The sequence below is a fragment of the Zonotrichia albicollis genome, chromosome 1, assembly GCF_047830755.1.
Source record: "Zonotrichia albicollis isolate bZonAlb1 chromosome 1, bZonAlb1.hap1, whole genome shotgun sequence".
In the NCBI taxonomy this organism is placed as follows: Eukaryota; Metazoa; Chordata; class Aves; order Passeriformes; family Passerellidae; genus Zonotrichia; species Zonotrichia albicollis.
Window position 1 is genome coordinate 12,274,912 of NC_133819.1, and position 20,200 is coordinate 12,295,111.

At 39.0% G+C, this 20,200-nt stretch overlaps 1 long non-coding RNA gene across 1 annotated transcript; it reads left to right on the forward strand.

Moving 5' to 3' along the window:
• Positions 1–5,712: 5,712 nt before the first annotated feature.
• On the forward strand, positions 5,713–19,736 carry LOC141731395 (uncharacterized). Its single transcript, XR_012583473.1, has 3 exons — positions 5,713–6,334; positions 15,498–15,558; positions 17,008–19,736. It is a non-coding gene; the product is annotated as an uncharacterized LOC141731395 (long non-coding RNA).
• The last annotated feature ends 464 nt before the right edge of the window (positions 19,737–20,200 follow it).

Sequence of the window (20,200 nt, forward strand, 5' to 3'; positions counted from 1 at the left end):
TGTCTTTTGGTCTCTTGAGAGAGAGCAATCCAGTGGGTTTGTTTTATCCTGCTCACTGCTGCTTAAAAGAAGACAAAATGTGGCAAGCAGCTCATTAAGAGAGAGAAAGATTGGATCTGTGTTAATATGCAAATGCTAATCCATTAGGACCCTGCTCATACACCAATCAATCAATTAACTCGTCTGTCTCTGTATTGTTCATTATTTGAAAAATGCTTTTAATCATTTTGCTATGCATTAATTAATAGCATGCCTAGTTGAAAAGGAAAAAAGAATTTTAGCATTCCTTGGGGCTTACATGTACAAATATTTAGTATTCAGCTGTGATTCCATGATTAAGACGTACCATATATTCAAAGATAGCACAGGGATTTACAGGAGCAGAGATGCAGGGCAATTTGATTTCATAGCAACTATTTTATACATCTATATCTATATGTCTTTTATAAAGCACTTGATAAAGTAAGTCATTATATGCAATAGATTTTTACAAAATAAATACAGTAATTCAGAAAGAGAAATCAAAGGTTATAAAATATGTTTTTTTCACTTTTCTGTCATTTAAGAGTGCCAGATTTAACTCCATGGGGCAAAATAGTAGCAAATGACACAGTTCCACTTCCTTCAAAATAAATACTACAGAAGATATGAATTTGGCTCCAAACTTCAATGAGGGAGCAACAAACCGAAAAGCTATTCTGGTTGGAACTGGATTTTCTAAACAATAGTGACTTTCCATTTAAAAAAAATGTATTGAGGAAGGAAATGGGTTACAATATGGGAATGAAAACTCTAAACTGGGCAATAGGTGTGCAGTGGGACAGGCAATTTGAAATTGATACAGAGGTATGTGGAATTATTTGAGAGTAGGATGAGCAGAGCTTCCTGAATATCCTAGAAATCAGGCAGCATTATTTTACAAATGCTGTGTGCTGGAGTTGGTGGATGTTGTAGAAAAAGAAAGAGCAGAAGTCAAGGTGAGGGAAGAGTGATATACATGAGAATTTAAACAAAGGTGACAGTCACAGGGAGTGTCTGAAGCAGATTAATAGACACAAGAAAAATAGGAGCTGAGAAAAGTTCAGGATCAAGGATGGAATGAAGGTGACAAAGAGGCAAAGCAAAATGTGAAACCTGGTTTTGAAAGAGTCAGGAATGAGTGTATGGAGCAAAAGGATGTTTCTCTGCTGTGTGCAGAGCTTTATTTCTCTCCTTCAGATGAATATGACTTTTACACAGGTGAGTAATGCCATTTATTTAATTTTTTTTCATACCAGCTGTTGACTTCAAAGAAACTGTATCTGAATAGGGTTCACAGAAGCAGTGATTTGCAGGCTCAGAGTTCGGTCTGACCTAACAGCCAATTTCTAAGCTGCCCGAGGCTCATCCTTGTCCCTGCGTCAGGGAGGCTTCCTATCCCTCTTTGCACCATTGTGTGCGAGTGGCTCCTCTCTCCCACTGCAGCCTTCCCCGCGCAGCCATCACCGGAGCGACCTCTGCGTCCTGGGACAAAGAGAAATGCATTGCTGTGCAAGCCTTTGCATTTTCTGCCCGATCTGTCTTAAGTAATTCAGTCAGAGACAAGGAACACCCATGCATTATGGGCTGCTAATTCTCGGCACACATCTGCCTTGTTAAGTATGACTCACAAAGCTCAAATTGCAGAGTGTTTATCCGTTTGAAATCCTGAAGCTTTTACTGTTACAGAAGGAAAATGACTGATCCCCTCACGTAGAGGGCTGTTTTCCAAAATGCTACTATACTAAGGATTTCTAGGAACATCACTACTGCCATAAAGCATCATGTTAGATTTTATTAGTGAGAATATGCTGAGTACTGTACATAAAGAGTTGAAATACTATCTATAGTTGTGAATTAACCCTTATTTTTATATTGCATGAGCTTATATTCTTTTTGTCTTTCTGACTTTTGTGAGTTGTGTTTATATGTTCTATTCTGGGAGGATATTTGAGAATCTGTTCAAAAGCAGCAGAGTAGTAAAATAAGCAGAGGGCAGGACCTTGAAATTTATAATTCAGGTCATGCCACTTATTTACTATTTATTACTCATATTATTCTGCCTTAGTGGCATGAAAATACTTTTTTACTTCACTGTGGTAGTTTTCTTAAATTCAAAAATCAGATTGCCCCTTTATTGGATAATGCTTGGTTATGAAGCTCCTGAAAACAGAAGAAGAAGAAGAAATGGTGGTAAAATAGGGACAAATGAAAGTGCTTGTTCAAGGTCACCCTCCAAGAAAGCAGCAAACCTGGGAATAAATAAATACTGAACTGGCAAGTGAGCACTGTGAAAATGCCAAGGGCCAAAGCATATGTTTCATTTGTAGGGGAACTACTGAGTGTGTAAAATGGAGCTACTTGAATAAATTAACCCATGAGCTAACCTACTGTGTGCCCTATAGTATTCACAATATACCAGGCTTTGGGGGTGTTATGGAAGAGATGACAGCCTCTGAGCAGGGGCTTGTTAGAAAAAGAATAGTTAGAATACCTGTGAGTGTGTAAGACCTGGGCTTAAAGCCTTTAGCTGATTTGGGTTTGGAAAGTTTTCAATGCTTTCAGAGGGTAAAAGATGAAAAGATTAGGTTTCTTCAACTTTTTCATGAAAAGAACTGAAATTGAATTTTTGTAAGAAATAGGACTTGTAAGAATACAGAGCATCTTTATTAAAAAAAAAAAAAAAAAACCTAAAAAATTTTGACCAGCTCTAATTTTGAACATGAGACAAACACCATGCCTTTCCCTGTTGTAGGAGGTGGAGTTTGGTAGCAGCTGCTGTGGGGACAGCATGAGTAACTCCTCTGGAAAACCACCATGCTAATGTGATGGGGAGTGGCCTTGAGATTCAGGAATCATTTTATTTATTAAAAGCCATCACTCACATGCTGACAAGAAGGACAAATACATTTCTGTGGCTCTGGCCCAAGATGTGAAACCCTGACACTCATTCCTTACTCTACCTCTGTGCACTGAACTTCAGATTAAAACATCTCAGAAGTACTAAGTGCTGAGATGTTTTCATTTTACTTTGCCATCCATAGACCGGGAGTTTAACACTTCCCTGCTTCACATGGAGTACTGGGTGGAAAAGAGCACGTGATGTCTGTGGAGCTCTATGGCTACAAAAGCCAGCAAGACATCCAAGGTTCTGTTGCTAAGGAATATTAAACAGGAATTCTGAGGGCAAAGGAGATATTGTATCCAGCACTATCCCAAATTCTGGTGGACACAAAGGAAATGAATAAACTTGGACTCATTCATCTCAACACCATTTAAAAGATTTGGACAATGAGTTCTCACTGGGAAAGGACAAAAATCAGTAATGGAATTTTTTTTTCCAAGGCATTAAACAGGAAATTCCAAACAATGGAAAGCTTAAAACATTAAATCTAGCACCAAGACTATGAATGTACTTCCTTTCGTATGTATTTGTTTAGATATGAAAAGAGTGAAAAATATTTATTGCCTTTTCTTCAGAGGCAAAGACAACATTTTTTTTTTAAAGTCACAGGCATGTGATCATGGGGTATGTTTATACACAGCTGAAGCCAGATAGGCTGCAGACTTAATGGTTTGGATATGGAGAGGCAGAAATTGCACAGCTTTCCGTGCTGATCTCCCCTGCATTCCTGGGAAGAGGGAACTGCAGAACTAAGCACTTCTGAGGCTTGAAGAATTCACCAAGAGACACTCGCCTAACCCTGTGATTATTTCTATCCGTGCCTATAAACATACTGTAAATCATTATGGTATGGGAAGTTGTCTCTGTGCATTGATTGCAGATAACAGATGACATTTTAAACAAGAGAAAAATGAAGTCCTCCCGCTCCTGACATTTTCACCATTTCTTTTCTTTTACTAATTTTCAGTGTCAGAGGCTGTTTGTGCCAAAGTGCTAAAGTGTTGCTTCCATAGATTTGCAAAGTGAATTAAGCCCTCCATCCATCTCCTCTGAACAGTGTATTGATATGCTCCTCTCTGTGTGAGGTAGAAGAGAAACAGCTTTTTAGAGGCACAGCACTGGGGATAATATTTAAGAATTACCAGTTAGGCCACAGGTTTTCAAAAGAGTTGTATCCTGGCTTAGAGTTTATCCTTCTGTCTCTGAGAAATCCGTGATTTACTGTTCAAAACAGACACATTCCCCCCATTAGTGCATTGCCTTGGGCCCCAGCCCCCTCCCTGCCCCCTTGCTTTGTCTCTCAGAGCTGTGTGGTGGGTTTGTCACCAGTTAGGCACAGAAATTTGGACACAGGCTAATGAAAGCCCTGCACCTTTCAGTCAACCCTTTCAGTCACCATAAACACCTTGTGCCCAGGAAATCTGTTCCCAGCATGCTTTTATCTACCAGATCCAAAATTCTCCATGAGTCTCCCATAAGAAATATGAAAATCAGAGCAAAAAATTCATCTCTAAATCTAAACAGTCACTACTCCTAAGTCATCAAAAATGAAAAGCCAGATTTTCTAAAACAGGAAGTCTTATAAAAAGTATACAAATAAGTAAAAGTGCAAATATGATGGAATCTTTTCATTAATCCCTATTTTCAAGGCTCCTAAGTTCACATTATCCTGATTTTTTTCCTAAACTAGGGCTAGAATTATATTTTTTAAAATGGCATAAAAATTACATTCTTTTCCCATAGTTTCAGTTAAGTGGAATTTTAAAAAGGCTTTCCCAACGCCTCCAAGTATTGCAATATCTTTGCAGATAAATTCCAGTCACAACCACTGACTTCAATGCTCTGCTTAAAAAATGTTATATATGCCACTATGCTTGGGAGTGGCTTTGCATAAGGAAATGGTTTTTAGTAGACACAGGTGCTCCTAGATTTATTCAAACTTGTTTGTCTCTAAAGCAATTTTGGGTGGGGAACAAAAAATATTTGAACATGACAAGAGTGAAACAATGTCAATGAACTATCCTGAACTCCACGAATTCTGTATCAGTGCCACATTTATGTGTATAGCCCTTTTAAAAAAAACCATCAGAGACCAAATAGAGATGAGCAGAGGGAATGGATTAGGAACCCCCACGGCTGATCACTGGCGTGTGATTGTGCAGCCTTGTAGCTGAGTCCTTGTCTGACCTCGGGAGAGATCTTGCCCCCTCTGTCCCTCTTGTGCCTTACTTATCCTGTTTACAAGATGAGGGTAATGATTTTGACTTCTCTTGTAGAAAATGTTGAGACCTGCCAATGAAAACTGTCACAGGAAGAAGGCTGAGGGCTGTTACAGTGATTGTAGTGGCCATTCCCAGGGCTTTTGAAATAATGAAGATAGTAACAACCCAGAAATAGATCCTTTCACTAGATGGGCACTCAGTAGGTGAAAAATATTGTTTGCATCAAATGCCAATTACATCTTTTAGGCAGCAAATATATTTCTCTCTTTATTTGGAGGCTAACATCTTCCTCTGTGATTTCTATAGGTTCCCACTTGGCAGCCTGTGCCTGGCCAAGGAAAATATCTGAACAGTGGTGATATGCTTTGCTGAATCACACCTTTAAAGATTATTTGTTGGGCCTTAGCATTTTGTCTAATTCCTTGATGAAGGTACTGGATCCCACCACTGCATTTTCTCTTCCCTGCTAAGCTCAACATTGAGCTCAACTTGTAGAGCCATCTAAATCCCATCCTTTATTTTTCTCATGTGGGTTAGCCCTTCAGGTCTGAATCTTACCCCTTTCCCTTATCTCTCATAGCCACAGTAATGCCATTTTGGTTAAGCATTTAATTTGATTTATTTTTGTTTTTTAGCGAATTTCACCTCTGGAAACTTTGTATATTGGGCCACACCAGTATGAAGTGATGAAATCCATGTGGTTGCTTTGCCTCCAGGGATGCCTTGAACAAATATGGCCCTGAACCCAATTCCCAATCACTTTATTGGCAGGTATTGCTGTGCCACCAGCACAGGTGTTAATGTGTATTCCTGGATAGTTGTCCAGGATTTGTCCCCACTGTGACATCAGAAGTGTTTTGGCAGGGATTTTAAAAAACAGGCAAGCCAAGATTTTAGCACAGTACAAATATGAAACTAGTAGGAAAAGATCATGGCATCAATACATATTTTTGGCAAAAAAAAAAGTTTCTTAAAAAAAGATCTTGGGGGCAACTACGTTACTTAAATTAAACCCCCTGTAAAATTAGAGCATGGACTGCAATGAATCAGGGAGAAGTCTGAGGGTTTTGTTAGCAGGTTGTAGCCCCTAGCGACGGACAGGCTGATTAATACTGAAACCGCCTCCAGCAAAGGGATCCTGTGTCAGGAGATGAGACCTGTGCATTACTCACAGCGGTCTCCTGGAGAGGTGAGAGCTCTTTCAGCCTTCCAGTTTCAGTTTGTCACTGGGTCACAATGCACAAGCTTGGAAATGAACAGGATAGAGTTTCACCTGCCTTGGGAAATTCAAGATATTAATATGCATAACACATTTTAATTCACTTCCATAGATCCCATCCTGTTAGCTCACAGCAGTGTCTAAATGTTACCCATTTAGAAAATGTTGTCTTGTTGTGTTTTGTTGTTTAAAGAAATTTTCCCTCTACTCTCCTTACCCCCTTCCCTCTTCTCTCCTTTCGTAAATCTGTAATGAAAATACTTTTGTCATTACAGTTTCTGTATCTGACATTAAAAATGCTTTAAAATTCATAGAACATTGCTTGATGTTAAACTTTGCTCAATAATAGACCATTAGTTTACTTGATACATGACTCTCTGAATACTCTGTACCAGTAAATATAACAAACTCATTATAATTACTTTGTGTAACATGTTTGCATTCAAAAATGACCTTGAACTTACTTTTCAAACATTTCAGAAATGTCAGCTATGATGATGATCTTTGTTCATTACTGAAAGGAGTTTCTGGGTCTGAATTGTGTAACACACATTTATATCTATTAAAAATGACACCCTAGAGCTATTTTTATTGTTTTAAACTTTTAAAACACTTTTAAATCTCAGTAGCCCTCTGAGTCATGCGATCCTGTGACCATCTCGGCACTTTTCCAATCCAAAAGTCTATTAAAAGCTTTGACAAAAGAAACCTTAATTTATTTCAGAAGCAGTGACAAGGCCAACCTGCATGCTTATTAACACCCTGCTAAAAATGTCATAAGCATATAGCAGCACATTTTACTGAGAGGTATGTAGTCCTACTGTGAAAAGCACGTGGTATTACTTTGTGTAAAAATGGATGTTATAACATGTTTATCATGGAAAACAACTGCAGCAAGGGAAGGTGGTGCAGTGATCCAACCCCTGCTTTTGTAATCACCTAAGCTTGGTGTTGATCTGTCAGGCCCAGCAGGATCAGCCTCTCTGGAAGGTGATAGTCCTGCCATGTCTCACCCTGCCTTGGGATTGGCCTTTAGGCAGTGAGCTAAGGAGGCTGCAGCTCACCAAATGGTTCAGGCAACTTGCCATGGACAAAACATCCCAGCAGGATACACCATGAAAACACACAGCTGCTGGTCCACTGCCCTCTAGCAGATGACAATGACTTTAACTTACAGCTGGGAAGTCACCCTCACCTACACTGTATTCTGCAAATAATGAAGAGCTCTGCTTCCAGTGGGGCAAAAAAAAATCTCATAAGGAGGAAATTGTCTGTTGTGTAGGAGTGGGTGTGGAGAGACATGACTGCTTCCAAACCAGACAATGGCACCATCTCAGCTGGATCTGCCTATATTGAGAGAATGGGAAGATTCTTCCCTGCTTCATAAGAATAATTGCTCAAATGCTACAGTCATGAAGAGTTAAAATTAGAGGGCCTCTGAATCCTTGTGCTAAAAGCAGCAGCCAGTTCCACTTCTCTGAATCCTGTTTGCTTTCAAAATGTTGAGGCTGCTTTAATTACCAAAGTGAAAGTGACACTAGTGCCAGTCATTTATCCTCCCTCATGCAGCTTCTCCCAAGCATTTTCTAATTTAGGTGCTGTCCACATTAGAATTCAAGCCATTCCAGCCACAGTTATGTTTAAATGTGGTTGCATACTAGTTCAAGTTCCAGCATACCATTTCTGACCACAGAGAAACCAGGATTTTTAAACTGTTGTGGCTGTTTTCCTTCCCTCCCAAAGTGTTGCAAGCTGTGTTGTGCTGTTGATGGCATCTCAGGCCTCCACTCAATATGTATTGTGTGATTTTGGTAGAGTCTTACATATTTTGACCTGTCTAGGATCTGCTTGTGTTTCTGTGGATAGACTCTAAGGACTGTGATTTGGTGGCAAGCTGAAAACAGAAAATCCTCTGGGACCAAAAGCATTGCATGAGAGCTCTGTTGAACAGGAATAACAGCAAACCCACTCCTCATAGCATCTCAGCAGCAAGCCTATTCCTTCCTCTGCAGAGGTTAAATGCTGCAGTTATAACTGAAATGGAGACATTTTGAGCAAGAATTCTTTACTGGAAAAGATGGTTTAGATTCTGCTTTTTTTAAACTATGGTCTGAAACTGGAGATTTTAGATATCACTGTGATTTGACTGGTATCTCTCAAGGAGACAATGCACTGGTGTAAAATTGATGCATGTAGGCTGATTAAGGCTCTGGGGAATCCAACCCTCTGGACTTCTGTTTGAATAACAACTACATTCTGTGTTTAAATGTTTGTGGATAAATAAATGCCCTGCAGTTCCCTAAGCAGCAATGCAACAACTTCCCTTTCACACCCTCTGATACAATCTGGTCCAAAACCTGATGTCTCAGAGCAGGGACTGGGGCTAAAATTCATAAATCAAACTTGATTTAGTCCACAAGTTTGCTTATTGCTGTTCATCACATGATGGAATCCTCATGCTGAAGTCAGATTTAAATTCTTGCCTATGCAAGCTCATAGGGTTGAAAACTTGGCTGTGGTTCACCTTTAAACTGTTCTGTATACCTATATATGGTAGAGAATATATTTTCAACTCATTAGGGCAAGAGAAAAATTGCAACTTAAACCAGAAAGTTGCAATTTGTTTTCTATGTCATCAGGAAATGCAATCCAGGAATTGTTACAAGAAGCATTCTGATAGGGCAGACAACACAGTTTTGCAAATAGAAAGAAGAAGTGTTTATATTCTTAATACTGTTTCTCAAAAAATCTTAGAAGCTTTTAAGGGAAATCATCTCAAGTTTCTACTGTCTTGAAAGACCTGGTACTTGGTTCTTTTACTCAGGCCCTGAGCGAGAAATACCACCTTTGATTCAGCTATTAAGAATCTCTTACTTTCACTTTTTTAAGACTGAAAATTAAAAGCAATAAAATAATTAATTTTTAGGCAAAAAAAGGTAAAAAAGTAAAAAAGTATCACTTTGTAAGTCTCATGGGAGAAGGGCCGTTAATGGAAAAATATCTCAAGCTTCAATTAGGATACTGTCTCAAAAATGTCTCAAGATCATAAATTAGAATAATCTAATTGGACTTACCTCATTTTTATACCAGTTAAGAATGTGACCCTCTACATTTATCTGCAGAAATCTTCAGTTAGAAAGTATTCTTCTTTATAAAGTCTTTCAAAGCCTTTGACAAGCTGTTGAATAGCAAATTTCAGTGCTTTAGGCCACCTTCTTTAACTTATTGGAACATTTGTGCAATTAAAGATTTAACATATTTTTAGTGTGGTGTACAGTTGAGTATTGCTAGTTCTGTCTTTTCAAAGAAGAAAAAGCTTTGTTTAGTAGAAATGACCCAAAGCAGTAGGTGGATAATTTGTGTTTGGGTACATGAAGGAATTTTTATTTTTCAAACAGAAACATATTCTTTTGATTAATGGACTCTCAGTCTTCAAAATTCCTTTGCAATGTCCCTTTTTGGATGAAAAGCATATGTTCACCTTCTAATAAACTGTTACACTGCTGCTGGCACAACTTCTTACCACAGGTTTGCCACAGGAGCCATGATTCACACTATCATGTGTTCTTGGCTATTTCAAATTATAGTTATTAAGCAGTTCTGAGAAGGCAAAGCTCTCGAAAAAATCAGCACATCCTGCAAGGGCCCAACTGCTCTGCAAACATGTCAGGTATCTCATCCCTGCCACCCACCCCACTACGAATACAGGCATGCATTTGTATAGGGTTAGGTCCTGAGCTATATTCTGCAACAATCTCTTTTGACCCATTCATTCTTTCAAAATGCTCTAATTCTTAATTCATTTTATTTTCTATTTTTCTACTTTATAGTCTGATTTTTTACTGCTACTTACCAGTTTGTGCTTTCACTTCCCTGACAGTGTTTCAGAGTGTTACTGACTCTCTTTCCTCCTGAACTTCTCACCAACCCTTATTCTTATTTCATTTCACTTCACACTTCCCCATTCATCACAACCACTGTGCACAGAGATAACAGACCTGGGTCCTACTATGACATTAAACCAAGATGCAATAGAGACAGATTTGGGTTTCCTTCATTGTTGGTCTTGCCACTGTATCATGTACTGAAGTTTTTGGCCACTTTTGGGAAAAAAAGTTAATTAAGGGGAAAAAAATCAGAAACTCCTATTGCAGAGGGCAGTAGTTTTTTGGTTTTTTAAAAAATGGGTGTGTCTGTCCCTGGGGCCCACAGCTTAAAATAAATAAATCCCTGGGATGACTGTGCTGGCTAATTTGCAAGATAAGCCTTTTATGTTGGGATTTTGTCTGGACAAAGTGGACAGGCTGGAGAGCTGAACACACAGGCAGAGCACTCACCGAGCCTCTTGCATCACACTCAGGCATAACTGATACGTTAATCACCAATGCTCAAACACAGTCCCCAGATATGATGCCAGAAATAACTTCTGACCCTGTTATTTCTGTTGACCTCCCGTATTTCTTCACTTTGGCCTCTCGTTTCTGACCCTCACTCACTTTTGGTTTTGAAATCAGTTTCATAAATGCTTCCCTCCCCTAGTTTTGGCCCTGTGTGGAGCATCCCCCCCAGCACAGCCACCAGCTTTCCCTGGGGAGCCGCTGGGCCCGGCTGGCACGGGCTGAGTCACCGCTCCGGGCAGCGCTTGGTCAATTATATCCCCGTCATTTGAGCTAATGCAGTCAAACGATAGCGTGTCACAGGACTTACTGTAAGGCCAGGGGATTTCTGCTGCTGCCTGAGCTGCTCAGCCTCAGCTGGCAGCAGTGACGGCACCGTGCGGCCGCTGCCAGGGCCTGGCGGGGCAGCGGGCACCGCCAGCACCCCCTGCCCGCCGGGCACCCGCTCCCTCACAGCCCGCCGGCCACCGCCAGCACCCCCTGCCCGCCAGGCACCCGCTCCCTCACGGCCCCACTGGGCACCGCCAGCACCCCCTGCCCGCCGGGCACCAGGCTCCCTCACGGCCCACTGGGCACCGCCAGCACCCCCTGCCCTCTGGGCAGCCGCTCCCTCATGGCCCCGCTGAGCACCCGCTCCCTCACGGCCCGAGCCATGGCCCAGGGCTCTCGGGAGGGAAACGAGGAGCCAAGGAGTGCAAATAGAACTCTGTGATTCCACTGAGGCACTAGAGTGTGCCCAGAGAAGGACAGCGACGCTGGGGAAGAGTTTGGGCCACACCAGCCTCATATGAGGATGAGAGGGGCTCAGCCTGGAGAAAAGGAGGTTCAGGGAAGACTTCATTGCTCTGGATCACCACCTGAAAATGGAGGTTATAGACGGGAGGATTGGCCTCTCATCCCCCTCTTATCCCCCTCTCATCCCCTCATCTCAGGCTGTTACCGACTGGACAGGAGGAAATGGCCTCAAGTTGCAGCCAGGGAGGTTTAGATTGGAAATTAGGAAAAATTTGTTCCCCAAAAGGATTGAGGAGCTCTGAGACATGTTACCCAGGGAAGTGGTGTATTCACCATGCCTGGAGGTATTTAAAAGACCTGTAGATGAGTCTCTCAGGGGCAGGGTTTAGTGGTGGGCTTGTCACTGACGTTTAGACTAAAAGATCTTAAAGATCCTTTCTAACCTATAATTTTTTTCTGAGCTTCACTTTGATACCCAAGGGGATCACGTGTTTGATTCTCCACTGCCTTTTCTCATGAGCAATTCCTTGCTTTTCTGTGGGATTAGTCCCATTTGACACCGGGATAAATGACAGTAGCATTTACTCCTGTCTTGTAATAAAGCATTGCATTTAAATGGGCACGTTTTACTTGGATTGCAAAGTACTTTGCTGATGTAAATTAAGTAAACCTCCTGTCAGTGCTTGGAGATAAACACAGAACATTATATCCTTTTTAGAAGTAGGTAATCTGAGGCACAAAGGACTTGAGACAAGAAACTTGGCTGCCTAAAATTAAACACCTCAGCCCAAATGAATAGATTGCAAATCCATTGCTCATATTAGAAAACAGCTCTTCCCCTCCAACGTCAGGAAAACAGCAGCGTGTGAAATATTTGAATCATGCTTCACAGCCAGGCATAGTAAAACCTTGGTGGATATTTAGACACCAAGTTCTTAAAATTAAGCCTAAGGCAAAAAAAATTGCTGAGATTATTTTCAAGAGAAAATGTGATCATTAATCAAATTAATTGTTTTGGATTGTAAAATAAAAACAGTCTTTAATCAAAAATTGCCTTCAACATAAGAAAAAAAATTTGTTTTCTTTTGAAAAGTGATTATCACTTGAATGCTACAATAGAGAAATTATGAGAGCAGAACAATTTGAAGGCGCATTCTGAAATACAGTCTAGAGACATCTTTCATATACCTTGGTCTTTAGGTAAGGATTAACCCCAAGAAAACTTCTTGTGCTTGTTTCAGAAACAGGGACTGGGATTCTCCTGGGGCTTTCCAGTCCATTCACAAAATTCTTCTGTCATTCATCTGAACCCAAATTATGAGAAGTGAGAGTCCCTTACTAACAGAGAGCTAGTGGGGTGGGGGACAGTCATGGCTCAGGGCAGGTCCTGTGCAATGTTTTAGAAATCCTCTCCAAGTCCTAGAAGAAGGGATCTCCTGAAGGAGACGAGGAGGGAGAAGTGGCAGTGGTGGCTGGGCTGAAGGTTGACCGGCTGTTCTGGAAAAACCTTTCTCTCAGAGAGTCAGAGCCCAGAGGATCTGACTTTTCACCCCCACAGATGCTGCACTTTCTTTGGAAGTCAAGTGGTGACTCCTACCAGCTCTTCAAATCACTGACTTGTAGAGGATTTTTAATTTATTGAAACAAGCTTAATTCAGTCAGGGTTGGGTTGTTGGTTTTTTCCCCCCTAGGTACCAGGAACTGATATATTCCCTTTATAGTAGAACTGACAGTAAAAGGCATCATGGTAAGAAGAGTATCCCTTCCTGTTTTATTTCTGGTTTTAAACCCGTGCTATAAAATAACATTTAGTTTTATGCTTTGTTCAAATATCACATATCATTCATGTTTGGTGAGTCCATACATAGAAAGTGTAGCTTTACCAGGTAAGATTTTCTTATTCAATTCCTTTAACTGACTTTATACTGCACTGACATCCTTGTAATATAAAGAGGTCTGTTTTTTTCAATGTAAAACACCTGTACAAAAGGTCAGAACAATGCAACATTGATTTAGGTGCTAAAAGGACCATTTACACATAACTAGTTTCAGAAGTATGTATTAGATCTTCAGATTGAAATTGAAATTTAAGATGCATGCAGATTATAAGTGCTGGGTGATCTATTACTTTCCCTTTTTGGCTACAAATTGCCTTTGTACCAGTAGGCACAGGGGCATAGCAGTGTTGCTACAAACATCACTCTGTAAGGATGAATAACCAAAGGAGAAGTTCCAGTCTCACACCAACAAAATTTGTTTTTCATGGAGAGGCATTTATAGAAGAATGCAAAACACACATCTGTTGAAGCATTTCACTTAGAGCTGGAATATTTATTGCATTTTTCTGAATGGGATGACCCAACTGACATGCTGATTTGTTTAGCATCTGCTATGATAGTGGAGGAAGAAATCCTCATTGAGCCGCAGAATCACGGAACAGAAACGTGGGTGGGAGGGGATCTCTGAATCACTCCAGTCTCCTGCTTGAGGCAGATCTGTCACCAGCTCTAAATCACGTCAACAATGGCTTTGTCTACCCTAAATTGTTAAAATGTCCTTGGATGGAGGCTCCACAGCCCCCTGGACTGACTTTTCTAGCATTTCTTCATCCTTCCAGTGGAAAAAAATTCTCTCTTTCACCAAAAGAAACTTTCTAAGATGCAGTTTGTGGCTGCTACATTTTCTGTTACAGCTGGGAATAGTTTGGGCCTCTCATCATTGTAGCTACTCTTCAAGCAGCTGTCAAAAGTCCTGTGGTAAATAAGTACATATTACCATACTTACTCATACTTTTGAAAACTGACATTTTAGAATATACCAGCCCAGGTTCAGGCTTCATTCATAGCAACCATTCATTCATATGAACCATTGTGCATCTCTCAGCTGGGTTAGTCCTACAGAGGTAAGGTGCTCCCATTATGAGGACAGTCCTGCAATTCCCATCCAGAATCAGTGAAAAGACTTCAGGTTACCAGAACCAGCTTCTGCAGATGCCTGACTCTCATCACTGCTGGTGACAGCTACCTGAAAGTAGGTAGGGTTGGCTGCTTTACAAACTCTGTACTGTGTCCCCCATGCCACAGAAGACTTTTTTTTTTTTTTTGTGTAGAAGAGGAGGGTAGGACTTATTCTGCCAAAAGTGTTAAAATTGCACAAACCAACCTGAATGTCTCCTTATCACTTCAAGAAAAAAATACCTACAATTCTCCCTTCCTATTTCTTAGTATTTTTATGTTCCTTAAAACTTACATCAGATTGTATTTCTTTCTAAAATGAGAATAGGATCATCAGAAACTAATTAGATCTGGTTCTAGTGTAAAACCACAGTGGAAACCTTTCTGAAATGTCAAAGTTGCTGTAGTTATTACTTGTCCTGGGCTCCAGGGGAGTCAGAGTAGTTTCCAGGCTTTGTGTGGTTTCTTTTCTTACCATTTTTTTTCTGGGTTTTTTTTTGTTTTGTTTTGTTTTGGTTGGTTGGTTAGTTAATTGGTTGTTGTTGTTGCCTGGTTGACACAACAATTGTAAAATACAATGACAATTATTATTGTGTATCCCCAAATCACACATACCACTCTCATTTTTATTTTTCTTTATTCCCCTAACACTCAGTGTAGTTATGACTGTAAGAAGTGGGAGCTTTGAGTAAAAAAAAGTAATGATGACATCTGTCTTTTCATTTCACTCTTATGAATGCATAAATATGTGTTCAGACTATCACAATTAGATGTGATTCCAGATTAATATTTCTTTGGTCTCTCCATTTAGTTCACATTACTTAGTTAAGGGGTTTTTTTCCTTTGTCTGGAAAATGACAACTTGGAACAAAAGAAGCTTCTGGGAATTGACTAGTTTTGATACATTTTTCTTTTCTTTTTTGTGGTTTTATTGCCTTTCTCATATCCTTGCTGAAATTTTGGTCAAAGTGGGAGTGGAAGGATGAGAAATGTCTTTTTATGTGCTAATAGTGAGGCATTAATTAAGTCCCCTCTGGTTCTCAGCAGGAACTCACCAGGCACTAGAGAGGAGAGACAGCGGTGTCTCTGTCCTAGAAGTCCTACCCAGGTCTGGAAATGGTGATTGGAAGCCAGATTGCATCCCTAAGAAGAGCTCACCTATAAAAAAAACTCCTAAAGCCTCAGGATCTGAAAAGACCTCAGGAAATGATCTGGTTCTGACCCCCCTCTAGACACCCAAGCTATGTGAAGCTGTTACTCACAGATGTTATTCAAATCTGTCATTAAGAACATTCACTGTGGAAAGTCCACACCTCTGGGGGTTTCTGTTTAAAGCTTTAAAATGTTTAAACTAGAAAAAGTAATGTTTTTTATAATTTGGTGATCTTTTAGTTTTTCTTGGAAGTAAGAACCAATACCCCCACCTGCTAGATGGGGAATTGAATTACAGATAACTCTGGGCTGATTTTGATGATGCAGAAAATTCCATCTTCCCATAAATCAGCTATTCTACACCATGAATCTACACTGTCTTGATGAACACAGCAACAGTCCAAAAGTGTTGGCATTTTCTGTTTAATTAACCTCCAATGTAGCAATTTACCTCAAAGACAATAGTGCATTGTTTCCTGAGCATGTCCTGCACCAGCTCTCTCCCTACATGGCACCTGTTTTTCAAAATTAACCAAATGGTGGCTTGCTTGTTTACTGTAATTCATTATAAAGTCTTGCAAAAGGTTTGCAAAGGAAAAACAAGAAAGAATTAACAAAAACTAGAAGGGATTCAGAGTTCAAACAGAAAATAAAGGATCAGAAAGGGCTGCAGATGTTCATCTCATGATTTGAATTTGCATTAGATTTCAAGAGAAAAAAAGCAGGACAGGTTGTAAACTGAGTTAAATTTCATTGTCAGCAGTTTTAATGATTTTGTTGCAAATCTAGCAATATTAAGTATTTGCTTTGAGCTCAAAGCCTCAGAACACATCCAATTCTTGTGTTTTGTTATCAAAAACAACAAAAACCAAAACAAACAAACAAAAAAAAACCACAGCAAACTACAGCAAACTTGAGTGTCTAGTGAAAAAATGTGCTATAAATTGAACTTAAACTTTCCAGGACCATGAAAATAACCAGAATATATGTTTGGCATTAAAAAAAATAAATAAAAACCTTATATTTGTTCAGAGGGACTGTGTAAAACAGTGTAGACACCAGCTGTAGATTTGCCCCCAGGCCTGTAATAAGGAGGAATTTACAAGACCTACAAAAGTCAAAGAGTAAATGAACTTAAAAAGTGAAGTCTTTTTCCCACTGTACCAACTGGTATTAGTAATATGAGCAAATTGGATGTTGGCATTCTAGACTGACTTCTGTCTGAATGGTTTTCTGGGATAAATAGGCTGGCACCTGTTCTAGCAAATTCTTGCTGTTTATATAAAGCCAACAACTTTGATTTTTTTTTTCATTTTCTTTATATTAAATTAGCTTGAAATTGTTGACAAGTTTTAATGTTCATTAATTGATATTTCTCTCATTTTCTCTTCATGTCTCCCCTAAGGAGAGTTAACACTTGCCGTAGGAGCCTCCTGATCAGCAAATTCACTGCCTCTCACCATACGCTTACGACAAAATATCACTTCTGTAAACATGTCAGATTTCCCTGCAACTGATTTTTTTTCCCTACCACTTCTCCTAATGGAAGGTTGTTTCTGGGCTTGAATGAAGTGACTGTTTGAAAATTTAATTTCCAGACTATGTTATTTCCTAGTCATTTGCTGTTGTGTAGTAGCTGTCTTCTATCTTCATTTTATATTACTACTTATCCTGACAATATACATTTCTATCTATACTGCAGTGCCAAGACTGATTGGTATTCTTATATTTGACTTTGTAAAAAGTATGAGGCAATTTTGATTATTACAGTTTTTACTCAGTAAAGGGCAAGTTTCCATGACTTCCGCACAGTCCTTGATTGCTAGAAACTTCTTACCTGATTGCCTCAATTATTCTATTTTAAACCTCTTTCTTTAACTGCAAGAACACAGAAGAGTGAGGTGGTTTTTGTAATCACATATTACCACCTGTTTGAGTGGTGTGGTTTTGGGCTGTGATGTTATGCAAAATTATTAAAGACCTCCAAGGTGAACGTCTTCAGCTGAATTCAGGAAATTACAGTTGTCTTTAGTTACTCAATCTCTCAGCAGAACCCAGTAGAAACATAAGTCTTCTAAACAGATTTAGAATTTACACTTTTTCACAATAAAATACAACAAGGAATTTCAGCTTCCTCATCTGGAGTGTAATCTTTTCTTTCTCTTTTATGTAAATAATTTGCTACTACTCATGCCTGTTTTCCTCCTGAGAAACACATTTGGTAGGTTTATTATTAGGTTAATTATTCAAAAACATCTTAAAGGCTTAATGCTGAATTGCCTTCTTGATAATTCTACTATGATTTTGTAATATGTTGCATTTTAATTCAAAATAGAGTCAAACAAACATGTTCAGGGCTGCCATAGACAACACAGACCACAGCAAGGAGCCTTTGTCACCAAACAGGAAGTGAAGGAGTATGTTTTAAAATATAAAAAATATAAAATATTTATAAAATATAAAAATGTAAAAAATATGTTTTAAAATATAAAAAATAAACAGGTATTTTTGCACAGAAAAGTAACAATTGTTTTTACTGTTGTTAGGACTTTAGGAGTATAAGAAATACAAATATTTAAATTTTTTTTGTCTCCATGTCTCCTGTATCAGTTATTTAGATATACATTGGAAAATTATTCTTCTAATCTGGCCCCATTTAACTGTTAAGGACAAATGAATGCAGGCAAGAATAATTTTGTTCTGACTTCTATACGTATGATTATTTATAACAGTTGCAAGTGAGCAGGCTGTGGCCCCTCAAAGAGTTGCTATTTAGAAGCTCAAACATGCCAGCTGGTTGTGTGAAGTGCTCCAAACCTCTTGCAATCAATGACTAAAATAGTGCTTGGAGCAGAGCTGTGTTGGGGCCGCAGCACAAACTCACACTCAGTCCCCAGGCTCAGCAGGGAAGGGAAGCTCCTTAAGCTGCCTCGTTTGGCCACGTCCATTGGGAGTGAATAGATGAAAATAGGCATGGTCCAGTGAAAAATGAGTCATCTTTAAAATCACAGATGTGACCATGCACTTTAAAAACGTGTGTTCTGGGATTTAGTGTCAGAAGTCATCAGAAACATCCCCTCTCCCACTTTTTTCTTCCACAAACCTACACATAAATAAGTGATGGTTCATTAAAATGCCTTGGCATTTTTATTATTTTTTGGTTATATTTTTTGTTATATTTTTTGTGGGTTTTTATTTCCTTTTTTTTCTTTTGGCTTTCCAATTATGATTTTCCTGTAATATGATCAAAAGCACTTGCTTCATGATTCATACAGTGGTACAAAATTCTTCCCCTTCAAGATTTATTAGTAGATCTTGTTCCAATGACATCTGAGTGTATAAAATGCCAATTCCATTCATTAGTTTCCTCTTAATCTTTTTGTTTATTTGGTCAGAGGTCAGAAAATATAGAAATGCAATTACTATTTTTTAAAAATAAATATTCACTATTCTGATTATTCCATTATGTGGGTAATTAAAATAGATAAATAAAAATATCCAAACTGTCCTCTTCCTCCAAAAACAATTATCACAATTTTTCAGATGTCTTTAAGACTGTGACCTGGGTGAACAACTGTGAATAACAAAGACTGAGTGATGAATAGCTGGAATGATTAGTTTGCAAACAAATCATCAGCTGAGTATCACTTGTCCAAACTATTCACCAAATATTTATAGAGTAAGAAAGTAGCAGTTGCTTCATGAGCAGTCTGATTAGATGTGACATGTGGGATGAGTCAAGGAGATGGGGTAGAGATGGTAAGCCAGATTTAGTGTGATACCCAGAAATACCCAGAGACAAGATGTGCTTTCCCTGGGGGCTTTCAGCCACTGATGTAGCAATCAGCCCAAATATCCATAGGATGAAATCATCCAACTCTCATGGATCCAAATTGATGTAGAAGGGGACAGTCTCTCATAATGCAGTACAAAATCCAGTGAGGTTTTAGAGCTGGCACCTTAAAGTGAAAAGCCTTTTATGATTTATTTTTCCTTTACCAATCCCAAGTAATTCTGGCCTTGCTATTATCTGGATGTATGCCTCTTATTGGAAATTGTGTTTTGGAACATTTTTTCCTTTTACACTTCTTCTGGAATTTTGGAAATATGCCTCAGTGTAATATGACCTTCAACCTTAACTGATATGTTCCTTTAGATCATTAATAAAGATACTGTGAAAATGGAATATGGCTCCATTGTGTTTGTAGGAAACTTCCAAGAGGTTACAGTAACTTATATTGCTATTCTGATAGCAGTGCTTAAATGCTGTAAAAATGCTTTTTAGTGGTAATTTAAGATCTAATCTGAATTGGTCAGAGTAGCACGGCTGCCACAATCTTTTTAGCTAAAAACCAGAACATAATCAAAAGTAAATTTCTGCATATCATTGAAAAGTTCAATTTTTAATTGCAAAATTGAAAGACAATATATTTTTTCACTGAAATCTTAACTATTTTGATTAAAACATTTTGCCACTGGGTTTCTTGGGAATCCTTGCTTTGATGGAAAAAAAAAGAGATGGTATTTCTAAGGATTTCAGATTTTGCAATGCATTTTGAAAATCATTAACAGAAACATTAACATCTGGTCATGAATGT